Genomic DNA, 12,040 nt, shown 5'->3' with positions numbered 1-12,040 from the left:
TACTTGAATGGAGAGGTCATGTTTGACTCTATTCCACGATTCCATCTGGGAATGATTCCTGGCACATAATCATTAAACTCACAAAAGTTTTTGATGAATAAATGAATGTATTTGCCAACCCTTGGATACAATGTAAGAGAAGCTACTTAAACATGCAGCAGTTTATTTGCTGGATTTTTTCCATCTAAATATAGTTATTTAAATAGTTTCTCAACCTAAGTGGAAAAAGTGGTCATCTGTAATTATTGGCTAGTGATGGAAAAGTTCCTCATGTATCTGCAAGAGTATTGGAACTCAATTCACTCTACAAGTCAGTGGGATTTTTTTTTTTTTTTGGTTCCTTTGTGTTTTACCCTCTAACAACTGCATTCTCTTATATTATTGTAAGACAATGCTGCTTTTCAACTCTGGCTTTAAGATAGAACACTGGGGCATTACAGGAAGTTCTGAAGCCTGGCATACAGAACCAAAAATTCTAATTCGGTTAGTTGGGATGCAACCTGAGCATTGATAATTTTAAAAAGTCCCAGAAAAGTGGGAATAAGGATCCAGCATCAGGAACCACAGTTTAAGAATGGCTGTATCTTAGACTAACTGGTCAAGTCTCAATGGTGGCCACACATCACCCAGCTTTCACCACGGCTGGTAAAGTTGGGACAGTATATTATACAAACTCAATAGAAATCAGGAAAGGAAGGCATTTATTTAGTCATTTTTAATAATGCAAAACATCTAGATTTTTATAATGTAAATGGTAGATTACTTCATACTTTTCAAAGTTATTTTAGTGAGTTTACTGTAGTATCATGTGTAAAATGCCTCTTTTCTTTCTTAGCTATTAAATATAAGTGTGAATAAAGGAGAAAAACTGACATCCAAATTGACGAATTCATTATTTTCCTTTATAAAACTAAATCTTATAGAAGGTTTGCTTTTCTCTGTGAATCAAAGTCCTGTGGATTAATTTATCATCAAAACTAGAGTGAAGTTAAGAGAAGCCTCAGTGAGGTTTTCAGATTGGATATTAAATGATATGAGAAAGAATTTTTCATCTACCACTTGTTCCTTTCCAACAGAACAGTGAAGAATTGATGGTAATCGTTTCCTACAATGAAATAACCCCATTGGTATGTATAGTGACTTAAATTTGTCTCTCTAGGAAATTAAGCAGTTAGTTACCATTTACTCTGTATGTACGGCAAATATGGAATATAGAATTCACTTTACACAAACACTTCAATTTCTATATTCTTTACACAGCATGAGTTGTATACCAGCCATACACATACAAAATTACACATGCTATATATAACATTCCTGTAAAAGAAAATATAATCAGCAATTTGTGCCTAACGTAGGGGATATTATTATATGTTTCATCTACAGTTTATAGTAGCTGTGGCTCAACGAAGGACATTTTTTTCTTCTTTTTCGTATTGAGTAATTGAAGAGATTTATAGGGACAATTGGATTTATTTCCACAGTTACACTCTCTGCATTTTCAATACACCTGGGCCTTTGCTTCTGTGTTGAAAATGAAACTTTCTCAATGCCAGACTGTGTAGAATGAGTTGGAGAAAAAGTGACTCTTCTTACTCATCACTCAATGAAGAATGACACCAGTGATGTTAACACTAGTGGCATCTGAAGGAATAGTGATCCATCATCATGCTTCCCTCACTGCCCACTGAAGCTAGGTGCCCATAGCTTCTGGGGAACTTCCAGTTTTACTGCACAACCCAAAACTAGGGTACATTCAGATTGTAAAAAGAAGTTCCATTACCAAAAAAAATAAGTCTGGCATGTTTAAGAAGTTCCATAATCTGTGTTTAATCCATTCCTCTCAGTCCATTGTCTTTAGGTCATTTTGGTTCTGACTTGTAGGAGATGAATTTTTGATACCTTCAGATAGACAAAACTAGAAGGTTTTTCTTATTCTTCTCGCCTCCATCTCTGTCCATAACTTTCAGAAGAAAATAAGTCCATATGTCAATCATGAATTTGCCTAACTCTCAGTGAATGAAACTATTTATCTCCTCTGTCAAGCTCTTAATTTTATTAGGACCTGTCTCTATATACCAAGACAGAGAAGTAAGAGTGAATTTAATAGAGAAACATATAAATATATGTTCACCAAAATTTATTTAGGGTACTTGTATATAGCTCAAAACAGAATAAGGTCAATTTATTTTTGCCTTAATGCCATGAATTAGCTAGCTAAGAGAGTTTAAATTCCACTCATATACCTTACCATTTTTGCTTAGATGTGCATATTTAATCTTTGTCTTACCTTTATTTGCTAAAAAAAAAAAGAAAGAAACTTTGTAAAATAGAGGCTTGCAAAAAATAAGAATGAACAAACTACTAACTTCTGTAACTTTCTTGTATCTTTGTTGTTTTATTTAAATTTAAAACATTTTTTCTTCCTTCCACTGTCTTTTTCTTTTTTTAAAACACTGAAGTATTTGTTTGATTTAAATTATGTTTAAAGTTAACCAGTTTTAAGGAGAGATATTTGAGGTTTTGGAAGAAAACAATTTTTTCTCTGCTGATGCTTTTGTGTCATCTCAACATTCTATCCCAACTCTCAGATAAAATTGAGGTAATTTTTTTTTTTTTTTGGTAATAAAAGGAAACGTTTAAGAGAGAAAACTTAGGTGGAAGTCAATGGGATGTCCTGCAAAAAAACACTGGGCTGTAGCATCAGATAGACCTGGATGAGTGACCTGGGTAAGGAGCTGGGTATTTCTGCAGCTCATTTGTATTGTTCATAAAAGGTGAATAATTCTATCTCACAAGGCTATCATGAGGTTAAACCTAATTAGAGGACATACAGAGTGGTATATTGTAGATCATCATTCAAAAATAGGAATTCCATTTTCATTTATTTTTCCCCTTTCTAGTGAAAATGCTGAAATCATTTTCATCTTAGATCTTGTTGATGTCTATACTTCTAAGTGACTGTGGTTATATTGATGAATAACATACGTTCAAGAAATATGATTTGACTATTTGGTGTCATCAGTCAATGACTGATTCAAGGAGTGACCTGAAATTGTTACTACAGCCAAAGCACCAAAAGAATCCCATGAAAGCAAATTTCAGGTCAAGTGCTTACTTTCTTATCATGCCAACCCCATAGATTCTTTGCCCCAGGAAAGAATGTCTTCAGAAGAAACAGCTCTATATTCAGTTAAATTACCAGTAATAGTTCTTTTGAATTGGCTTATAGAACTTAACTGAAGACATTCATATGTCCTTGGTGGGGATAGGTGATGCTGAAAGCAAAGAAAGACCCCAAAGAGGAAATTGTGTGAGATTTAGTGTCTGGATGAAGTAGGTAGGATATCTCCTGAATGTATTTTGAGGGGAACCAATCCAGATATATTATCTGTTTAAAAACAGTGTCTCACCACTGTTAGAGTCTGGAGCTGCTCTGAAAACACAGAAGATTTGTCATAAAACCTGAAATAGAAGGTGCAGTCTCTGGCTGCAGAATGTACCCTGGCATGAGATGACCATCTCAGCATCTGGTTTGTAAATTACCTCAGCAGAAAATGCTCTCCTTTGTTGACAAATGGTCTAGCTACTTTCTCAGTGAGACTGGAGGATGAGAAACTTCTGGAAACATAGTTTGTATTCAGTCCCTAAATATGGAAATAAGTTGAAAAGCCCTCTAATCCAGGTGGAATCATGCACCAAATGTTATTATAAACAAAGTCAATGCTTCTTTTCATGTCTTCTTTAAAAGCATAACTAAACTTGAGAACCTAAATTTGAAAAATGTTTTTGTTGCAGTTTATTAATATCAAAACGAATAAGAAAAAAATTTCATATGACATTCTTGTTAAAATAAATTTAAACAATTAGATTTCTAAGTTGAACCATTGAGTATTTCAAGATGTATTTATCAAATGATACTATCTAAAGCTGAGGGCATTTTTTCCCAAAGTAACAGTATGGGATAATTAACACCATCAATTCTTTTTATTTGGACTATGTCAATATCAAAAACAAAGAAATAAACTAAAAGTTGGAACAGAAAAAAATTGACTAAACCACAAAATGTTAAAATCTGAAGAGAACTTTGGCATCTTCTATTCCAACCTATTCATAACATAGACAAGGATATAACAACATGAGGTCTAAGCAGGTTTAGAACTTGTCAAGGTTATATAAACTCCTCAAATCTCTGTTTTCCTACTCCAAGTCCAGTGCATGTTCCACCACATCAAGGTTCATCTCCATGTTTAGCAAATAGTAATTGGATAAATATGACCAGAACATAAGGGACATGTGGGAGATGATAAGGCTAGAAAGACAGAAAGTATAAAATTATGCAGATCCTTCAATGATAGGCTGAATAGTTGGGACTTTATTCATTAGGTAACAGGGATCCACTGGAAACAATGTGGAGACTATATTACAGAGCTATCAAGAAGCCCATAGGACGATCTTAGATCTCTACATTTATGCACTGACCACGAAGCTCAGGAAACCATTTGCCACCCATTTCACACTCTACACTGGAGTAAATTCATCTTTTTGCATAGTGCCTGGGTACCATGGCTATAAAAGACTGCAAGAGATATGTAGGGAGATTACACTCTCCAGAAATAAATAGCATGATGCATTTGGGAAGGGAAAAAAAGAAAAGACATTATGGAAACTATTTCTTTCTCCACCTAGTTGTCTTTATTAAGACTGAGGTTCCACTTCCAAAAGCTAGTACATCTTGAAAAATGTGGTCAAATATCTATAATTTCTGACACAGTGCGAAGAGAGAGGCAGTAGAATAAGTATCTACTTGGAGCCAGAAGACCTGAAACAATATTGTAACCTCGGGCAAGTCTTTTAGTCTTAATTTATTTATCTATAAAAAGAGAGGAATATTAATTGCTATGTTAATCTTCTGTACCTGAGAGGGCAGTTATGAGGTACCACTGAGACAATATACATGAAAGCACCCAGCCTAGTTAGGGTCCACAGTGGAAATCTAGATGTTTTTGTTTGAATATGAATTTGTTCGAGGTTATTGCACTGTATGGAAGTAGGATCAGTTTCAAATGTCAGCCCTTCTGGCTCTAAAAAACATTGTGATTATCAAAGTTGACCCAAAAAAGAAAGATTCATAACTTTTTTCTTTAAAAATTTTAAATTGGACAGGTCATCATGTGTTCTGAGAATGATATGACACAGGTATCCATTTGAGGATCAAACATGGGTCAAATAAATAGAAAATTAGAAAACCCACTTCATCTAATCTAATATTCTATCATCATTAATCTTTTAAACAAAAAAAAAATCAACTTGCTATCTAAGAAGGTGATTGTGGCAAGGAAGCATTTAATATGGAAAAGAATACTTTATTTTATGGTAATTATTTCTCATCTCAGACTCTTAAATTTATTACTAAGAAATTATAAAAAGATTAAATGGGACTTCTACTTCTGGTTATGATATATAAAGTCACAGGAAATTGTTGCTTTCATTCTAATAACCAAAAGAACCTGGATAACCTTCAAAAACACATAGTTCTTTTTTCACTCCTTCAGAGCTGAGGATGCGATGCAACCTAAATAAATTAATTCCAGAAAAGTGACAAGCCCTTCACAGGAGAGAAGAGTTCCACAGCTGTTCTCATTTCAGGCGAAGTAGCAGAGGAAGAGGTACCTGCCATAGAAGAGGGTAAGGAGAAACCAGCTAAACTTTTAATGAACTTTTAATGGCTGTGCGTAGGCTGCTATGCGAGATTAGATTTCCAAGGAGCCTGAACCACAGAGCAAATCTGCAACCACCCACCAAATATTTCCCACAAGCTTTCACCTAGTGCTTGAGAGCACTATGCCAAAGAGCTGGGGACAAGTCAGGAGAGCTGAGAGGGATACCTCCTGAGGTGCACAGAACTTCCCCTAAGTATAATACAGCACCCACTGGAAGGGAGGGGGACACATAGTTCTCTCAGCTACCCAGGCTGTGGCAGGACAGGAGGGAAAACGTGTGAGACACTCCAGTCTTTCATGACATGTAAAATAGCTGCCCTAGTAAGGCTGGGGAATGGGAATCAGGGTGGAAGGAGATATCCAGAGTTGAAAACCAGGGATCACATAGGAGAGCAAAGATTTCTTCACAGTGAATCAAAAAGTTTGGAAGCTATAAAACCGGGGGGTATCATTCATGGTACAGAGTGATGGTGGCTCAGTTCTATGTGAAGCCAGTGGTGAAAGTCAGCCCAGCTCAACTGCATATCATACTGATGTAGTCTTCCACTCTAGCATCCAAACAAAAGAAGGGGAATAACCTTTTTTGGCAGTTAATATTTACTTTGGGCTCTACTATTCCTTTATACAAAATGTCTTGCATACAATAAAAAATTGTGAGACATTAAAAAGCAAGATAATGGGGCCCATGGCCAATAAAGGAAAAAGTCAATAGAAGTAGACACAGAGATGGCCCAAGTCTTGGACCTATCAGATAGGGACTTTAAAATAGCTAGGACAAAATTGCTAAAAGATATATTGAAAAAGATATCATGAAAGGCAATCTGTTATACTAGAAGGTGGTAAATGTTGCAATAGACATGAGTAATATGAGTAATATCACAACATATGGGACAGAATAACTTAATTGGTAAAGAAACAAAGGAAAGATTTGATTCAAGAAGTATCATTTCAGTCATGTCTTGTGCCATGTTTAGAAACAGAAGAAGAAACAGGGAAAGCCATTCTAAAAAGATGAAATAGAGAGTAGAGATAAGTAGTTATGAAATGATATTGTGGTATGAAATGGTATGAATGCTATTCCAATGGGTAGGAATAGATAATTATAGGGGTGGGTGCAGGGCAGCTTCATGGGTATGTGACCTGTACATTTACACAGAGCACTACTCTCCAGACAACCCTGTGCTTGGTTTAATGCTTTGCTGTGGCCAAGTTGAATTCTTAACCTTTGAACAAGGGGCATCACATTTTTATTTTGCACTGAGACCTGCAAATGAGACCTAGCCAGTCCTGAGAGGAGGTGGCTATCAGGAGGAGATGTTGGGGTCAGATTGTGAAGGGCTTTGAAGACACCGTTAGACAAATTAACATGATTGTATATCACAGGTTCCCCAGCACAGGCACAGTTTAATGCTAATTTTTACTGGAGTCTCCAGTCACTCTATAGTGTCCTGATTTGAGCATACATAGTATGGCCACCCTATGCTGCATCAAGGAACCAGTGAATATTTCTAAGTAGTGACATATTTGCAAGGATGGAAGGGAAAGAGAAAAGTAGAATATACCAGATTTGGGAAATGTTTGAATGTGAGAAGTGGTGGAAAGAAAAGTATCAAGGATGACATCCAACTTCCCAGTTTGAAAGATTGATAAAAGGTAATGGCTCTTATACAAGGTTTGAAGGAAAATCAAGAGAAGGATTGTTTGTGGACATGTTGAACTTAGAATGGCTGCAGGAGAAAGGCACAAGGGTTGATTGGACAAATGAGTATACTGGTCTGGAATTCAGAATAGAGGTCAAGACCAGAGACATGGATTTGGGAAACACATGAAGCCTGTCTATTCTCTCCTCGGTTTACTTGTGGCTATGGGTCCTGGCCTTGTCAAACAAGAGCCTGTTTATGACAGGAAGTTACCCCAAGAACTAGGTACATGAGGGTGAAAAGAAAGGGGAGAGTCTTAAAAATCTGTTTCAAGCTATCTTCTGTGTTGGTGCCAAATCTAAGACATAATTTCCAAATGTAATGTCACTGAGTATCTATATTTCTCCTTGTCTTTTTTTCCCTTTCTATCTTCCTGTTTATTTTATTACAGAGGCTGCTTTTGTTTTCAATAAATATCTTGACATTATTTTGCAGTTTCTTTTGCCCTGAAGCATGCTCCTTGCTGTTATTTTCTTATTTCCACTTTGAGTTATAGCCTACTGTTTTAATCTTAGGCTTGCTGCTTTTCTTTGTTTTTACTTATTTTCATTTATCTTGAAATTTTCCTTTTACTCCTTCTATAGAAAAAGAAAAAATACTTAAATTCCTCTTTAAATTTCAGCTTTCGAGTTTGATTTAATTTTATTTTTTCATTGAAATTTTTATTGAGATAATTTTAGATTCATTTGCAATTGTAAGAACTAGTACAGAGAGTTCTCCAGGCTCAGATGATTTCACTGAAGAATTTTACCATTTAAAGAAGAATTAATAGAGGGGAATTATATTAACATAATTAAGAGGATCTACAAAAAACCTATAGCTGTGATATTTACATCAATAATGCTGAAAGAATGAATGATTTCCCCCTAAGATTAATTGTCTGTTCTCACCACTTTTTTCCAACATAGTACTGGAAATTCTAGCCACTGCAATATAGCAAGTAAAAGAAATAAAATACATACAGATTGTCTATGTGGAAAATCTCAAGGAATCTACCAAAAACAAAAAAAAACTCCTAAAACTAACATGTGAAATCAACAAGTTGAATGTTAGTTGTAGGAGGATTATTTTCTTGGAGATTTAAAATTACAAATCCAATTTCTTTATTGATTACAAGATTCTTCAGATTGTCTGTTTCATCTTGGTTAGGTTTGGTTGATGGTCTTCAAGGAATTAGTCAATTTCTTCTAAGTTGTTGAATTTATGAGCGTAAAGTTCTTCATAGTATTTCCTTATTATCTTTTTAATGGCTGCTGAATCTGTAATGGTATCCTGTATTTAATTCCTTTTGTTGATGATATGTGTCTTCTCTCTTTATCTTTGTCAGTCTTGCTAGAAGCTTATCTACCTTATTGATTTTTCTCAAAGAACAAGCTATTTGTCTTGTTGAATTTCTCTATCATTTCCTATTTCTTTTTTTTTATTTTTTAAATTTTATTAAGGTCATATTGGGTTTTAACATTGTGTAAATTTCAGGTGTACATTATTATATTTCAGTTTTTGTATAGATTGCAACGTGTTCACCACCAATAGTCTAGTTTTTACCCATTACCATACACATGTAGCTCTTTACCACGTTCATTTCCTGTTTCAATTTCATTGGTTTATTCTCTTCTTTTTGTTATTTCCTTCCTCTGATTGCTTTGGGTATATTTTGCTCTTCTTTTTCTGGTTTCTTGAGATAGGAATTTAGATTATTAATTTGAAATCTTTCCTCATTTGTAATGTAAGCATTTAGTGCTATACACTTCCCTCTCAGCACAGCTTTAGTTGTATACCACATATTTTGATGTGCTGTGTTTTCATTTTCATTGGATGTATTTTTAAACTTCCATTGACTCATGGATTGTTAGGGGTATCTTATTAAATTTCCACATATTTAGAGATTTTTCTGTTGTCTTTCTGTTATTGACTTCTAATTTAATTTCATTATGGTCAGAGAACACACTCTGTATTATTTCAACTATCTTAAATTTGTCAAGCTTTCTTTTGTGGCTCAGGATATGGTCTCTCTTGATGAATGATCCATAGGCACTGAGTGTATTCTGCTGTTGTTATGTGGGGTGTTCAATATGTGTCAATTGGGTCCTATTAGTTGTGTTTTGTTCAGATCTTTTATATCCTTGCTGTTTTCTATTAGATCTATCAGTTTCTGAGATGTGACATTGAAATCCCCAACTATAATTGTGGATTTGTCTATTTCTCCTTTCAGCTCTATCAGTTTTCCTTCATGTATTTTGAGAGTCTGTTGTTTTTGTGCATACACATGTAGTATCATTATATCTTTCTGGTGGATTGATCCTTTTATCATTATTTAATACCCTTCATTGTCTCTAGTAATTCTCTTTGCTCTGCAGTCTGCTTTGTCAGATGTTAATATAGCCACTCATACTTTTCTTTGATCAATGTTTGTGTGGTATATCTTTTTTCATTCTTTTAATTTCAACATGCTTATGTCATTGAATTTGAACAGCATATAGATTGGTCATATTATTTATCCATTCTGCTAATTTCAGTCTTTTGATTTGTGTACTTAAAATATTTAGATTTAATCTAATTATTCTTATGTTAGGGCTTAAGTCTTGTATTTTATTATTGTTTTTTTGCATTTGTTTCTTTGGGTTCTCATTCCTCTGTTTCTCTTTTTCTGTCTTCCTGCAGATTAGTTGAACCCAAAGAATCCAGCTTGATTTATATATAGTGTTTTTGAGTGTATCTCTTTATGTAGTTTTTGTAATAACTGCTAACAGTCACTGGTATCAACATTTTGCCCCTTCTAGTGAAGTCAGGGCACCTTAACAATTTTGCCTGCTATCTCTTGACAGAAAGGGGAAATCTCAGGAATGGCAAGGAAGGAGAGTGCTGCTCATGGCTGCTTATTGCTGACAGGGCTCCCAAACCATCCCCATTGCTGGTGGTGTCAGGCTCATTCAATGTTGTCAGACAGACTTGTGCTTGACCTGGCAGAAAAATGAGCCTATCTCGGCTGTCTTCTTTTGATAGGTTGAGGATTGGGATATGTGGGGTCTGAGTGGCCTTCTTCTGTTAGATAAGGGTTTGCTGTGCTTTTTCTCTAGCCCTGGGATCCCAGGCCAGCTTACTTTCTGTAGGAGGTTTAAGGGATTTGGGACCTGATCAAGAAAAAAGATATGACGAAAAGGCAGTAACACACAGGATTTATTGGGTGGTGCTTGGATAGAGTTGCATGAGAGAGGAAGTCCCTCATAGCAAGAGACCGTCTGGAGGCTTATAGTGAGAAGGCCACTATCTAGAAGACAAGGAGGACAAGGGAACTCGGAGAGAGAGGGAGATCCAAGAGGGAGCCTGTATGTCTGAGTGATGTCGCTCAGCAGCACAGAGGGAGTCTTGGGTCAGAGAACCCCAAAGGACAGTAGTGACTTGGAGCCTTACAATTGCAAGGCCCTATCTTATATCAACAGATCACTGCTGTTGGGTGAGGTTTCGTGGGCATACAAAGCAGGCAGGCTCTAACTGGCTAAAAATTTGTTTAGGCTATTTTTTAAATAATTGGATGTGTAAAAGTTTGAGTTTGGCACTGGCTAATTTTTGAGTTAACATGTCTCACCCTACAGTGAGGAAACAGACAACCTAGGGGCTGATACATAGAGGCCATCTTTGGCTTATTTATATAACATCTTGTTAACATCTTACAGAGTTCTCCTTTGGTTATCTCTTTCTCTCCCAGCTTTAGATATAATTTACATATCATACAATTCATCCATCTAAAATGCAGAATTCAATGTCTTTTAGTATATTCACAGAGTTGTGCATCCATCACAAGAATCAATTTCAGAACATTTTTATTAGTCTAAAAAGAAAGTCCAAACCTCTTATCCATCACCCACCAAACCCGCCCATTCCCTCCAGCCCTAGGCAACCACTAATCTACCTCTGTCTTTACTTTCTGTGCCTATTCTGGAAATTTTATATAAAAAGAATCCTACAATATGTGGTCCTTAGTGACTGACTTCTTTCACTTAGCATAATGTTTTCAAGGTTCATCCATGTTGTTGCATATATCAGTACTTTAATTTTTTTATTGCCAAATAATATCCCATTGTCTTGATATATGATATTTTATTTATTCATTCATCAGTTGTGGACATGTGGGTTTCTACTTTTTGGCTATAATGAATAATGCTGCTATGAGCATTTGTGTACAAGTTTTTGTGTGGACGCATGTTTTCATTTCTTCAGATATACACCTAGAGGTAGATTGCTGGTCATATGGTAACTATGTTCAGTCAGTTGTGGAAATGCCGTTTTATTAACAGCTGTACCATTTTACAATTGTGCGCCATTGTGCACCAGTGCTACACCATTTTACAGTTGGAGGCTTCAAATTTCTTCACATACTCTCTGTATCTGTTTTTTTGATTATAGCCATCCTAGTACTTGTAAAGTGGTATCTCATTGTGGTTTTGATTTGCATTTCCGTAATGATTAGTGGTGTTGAGCATCTTTTCATGTACTTATTGGCCTTTTGTGTATCCTTCTTGGATAAATGTCTATTCAGATCCTTTGCCCATATTTTAATTGTATTTTTAATATTGAGAGTTCTTTACATATTCTGGATACAAGTCCCTTATGAGCATT

General features: G+C 35.4%; 1 long non-coding RNA gene across 2 annotated transcripts in view; it reads left to right on the top strand.

Annotated features, from left to right (window-relative positions):
• LOC147914494 (uncharacterized) overlaps positions 1-12,040 on the top strand; it is a 107,043-nt gene that overhangs the window by 87,264 nt on the left and 7,739 nt on the right. For both annotated transcript variants that reach the window (XR_015555215.1, XR_015555214.1), the window contains exons 4-5: positions 1,077-1,127; positions 5,556-5,688. This is a non-coding gene — a long non-coding RNA (uncharacterized LOC147914494). The remainder of the gene's footprint in view (positions 1-1,076; positions 1,128-5,555; positions 5,689-12,040) is intronic.

Source organism: Ceratotherium simum, chromosome 19 (assembly GCF_057802395.1).
Source record: "Ceratotherium simum simum isolate JZ-2026a chromosome 19, ASM5780239v1, whole genome shotgun sequence".
Taxonomy (NCBI): Eukaryota; Metazoa; Chordata; class Mammalia; order Perissodactyla; family Rhinocerotidae; genus Ceratotherium; species Ceratotherium simum.
This window is presented reverse-complemented; position numbering and strand designations above follow the sequence as displayed.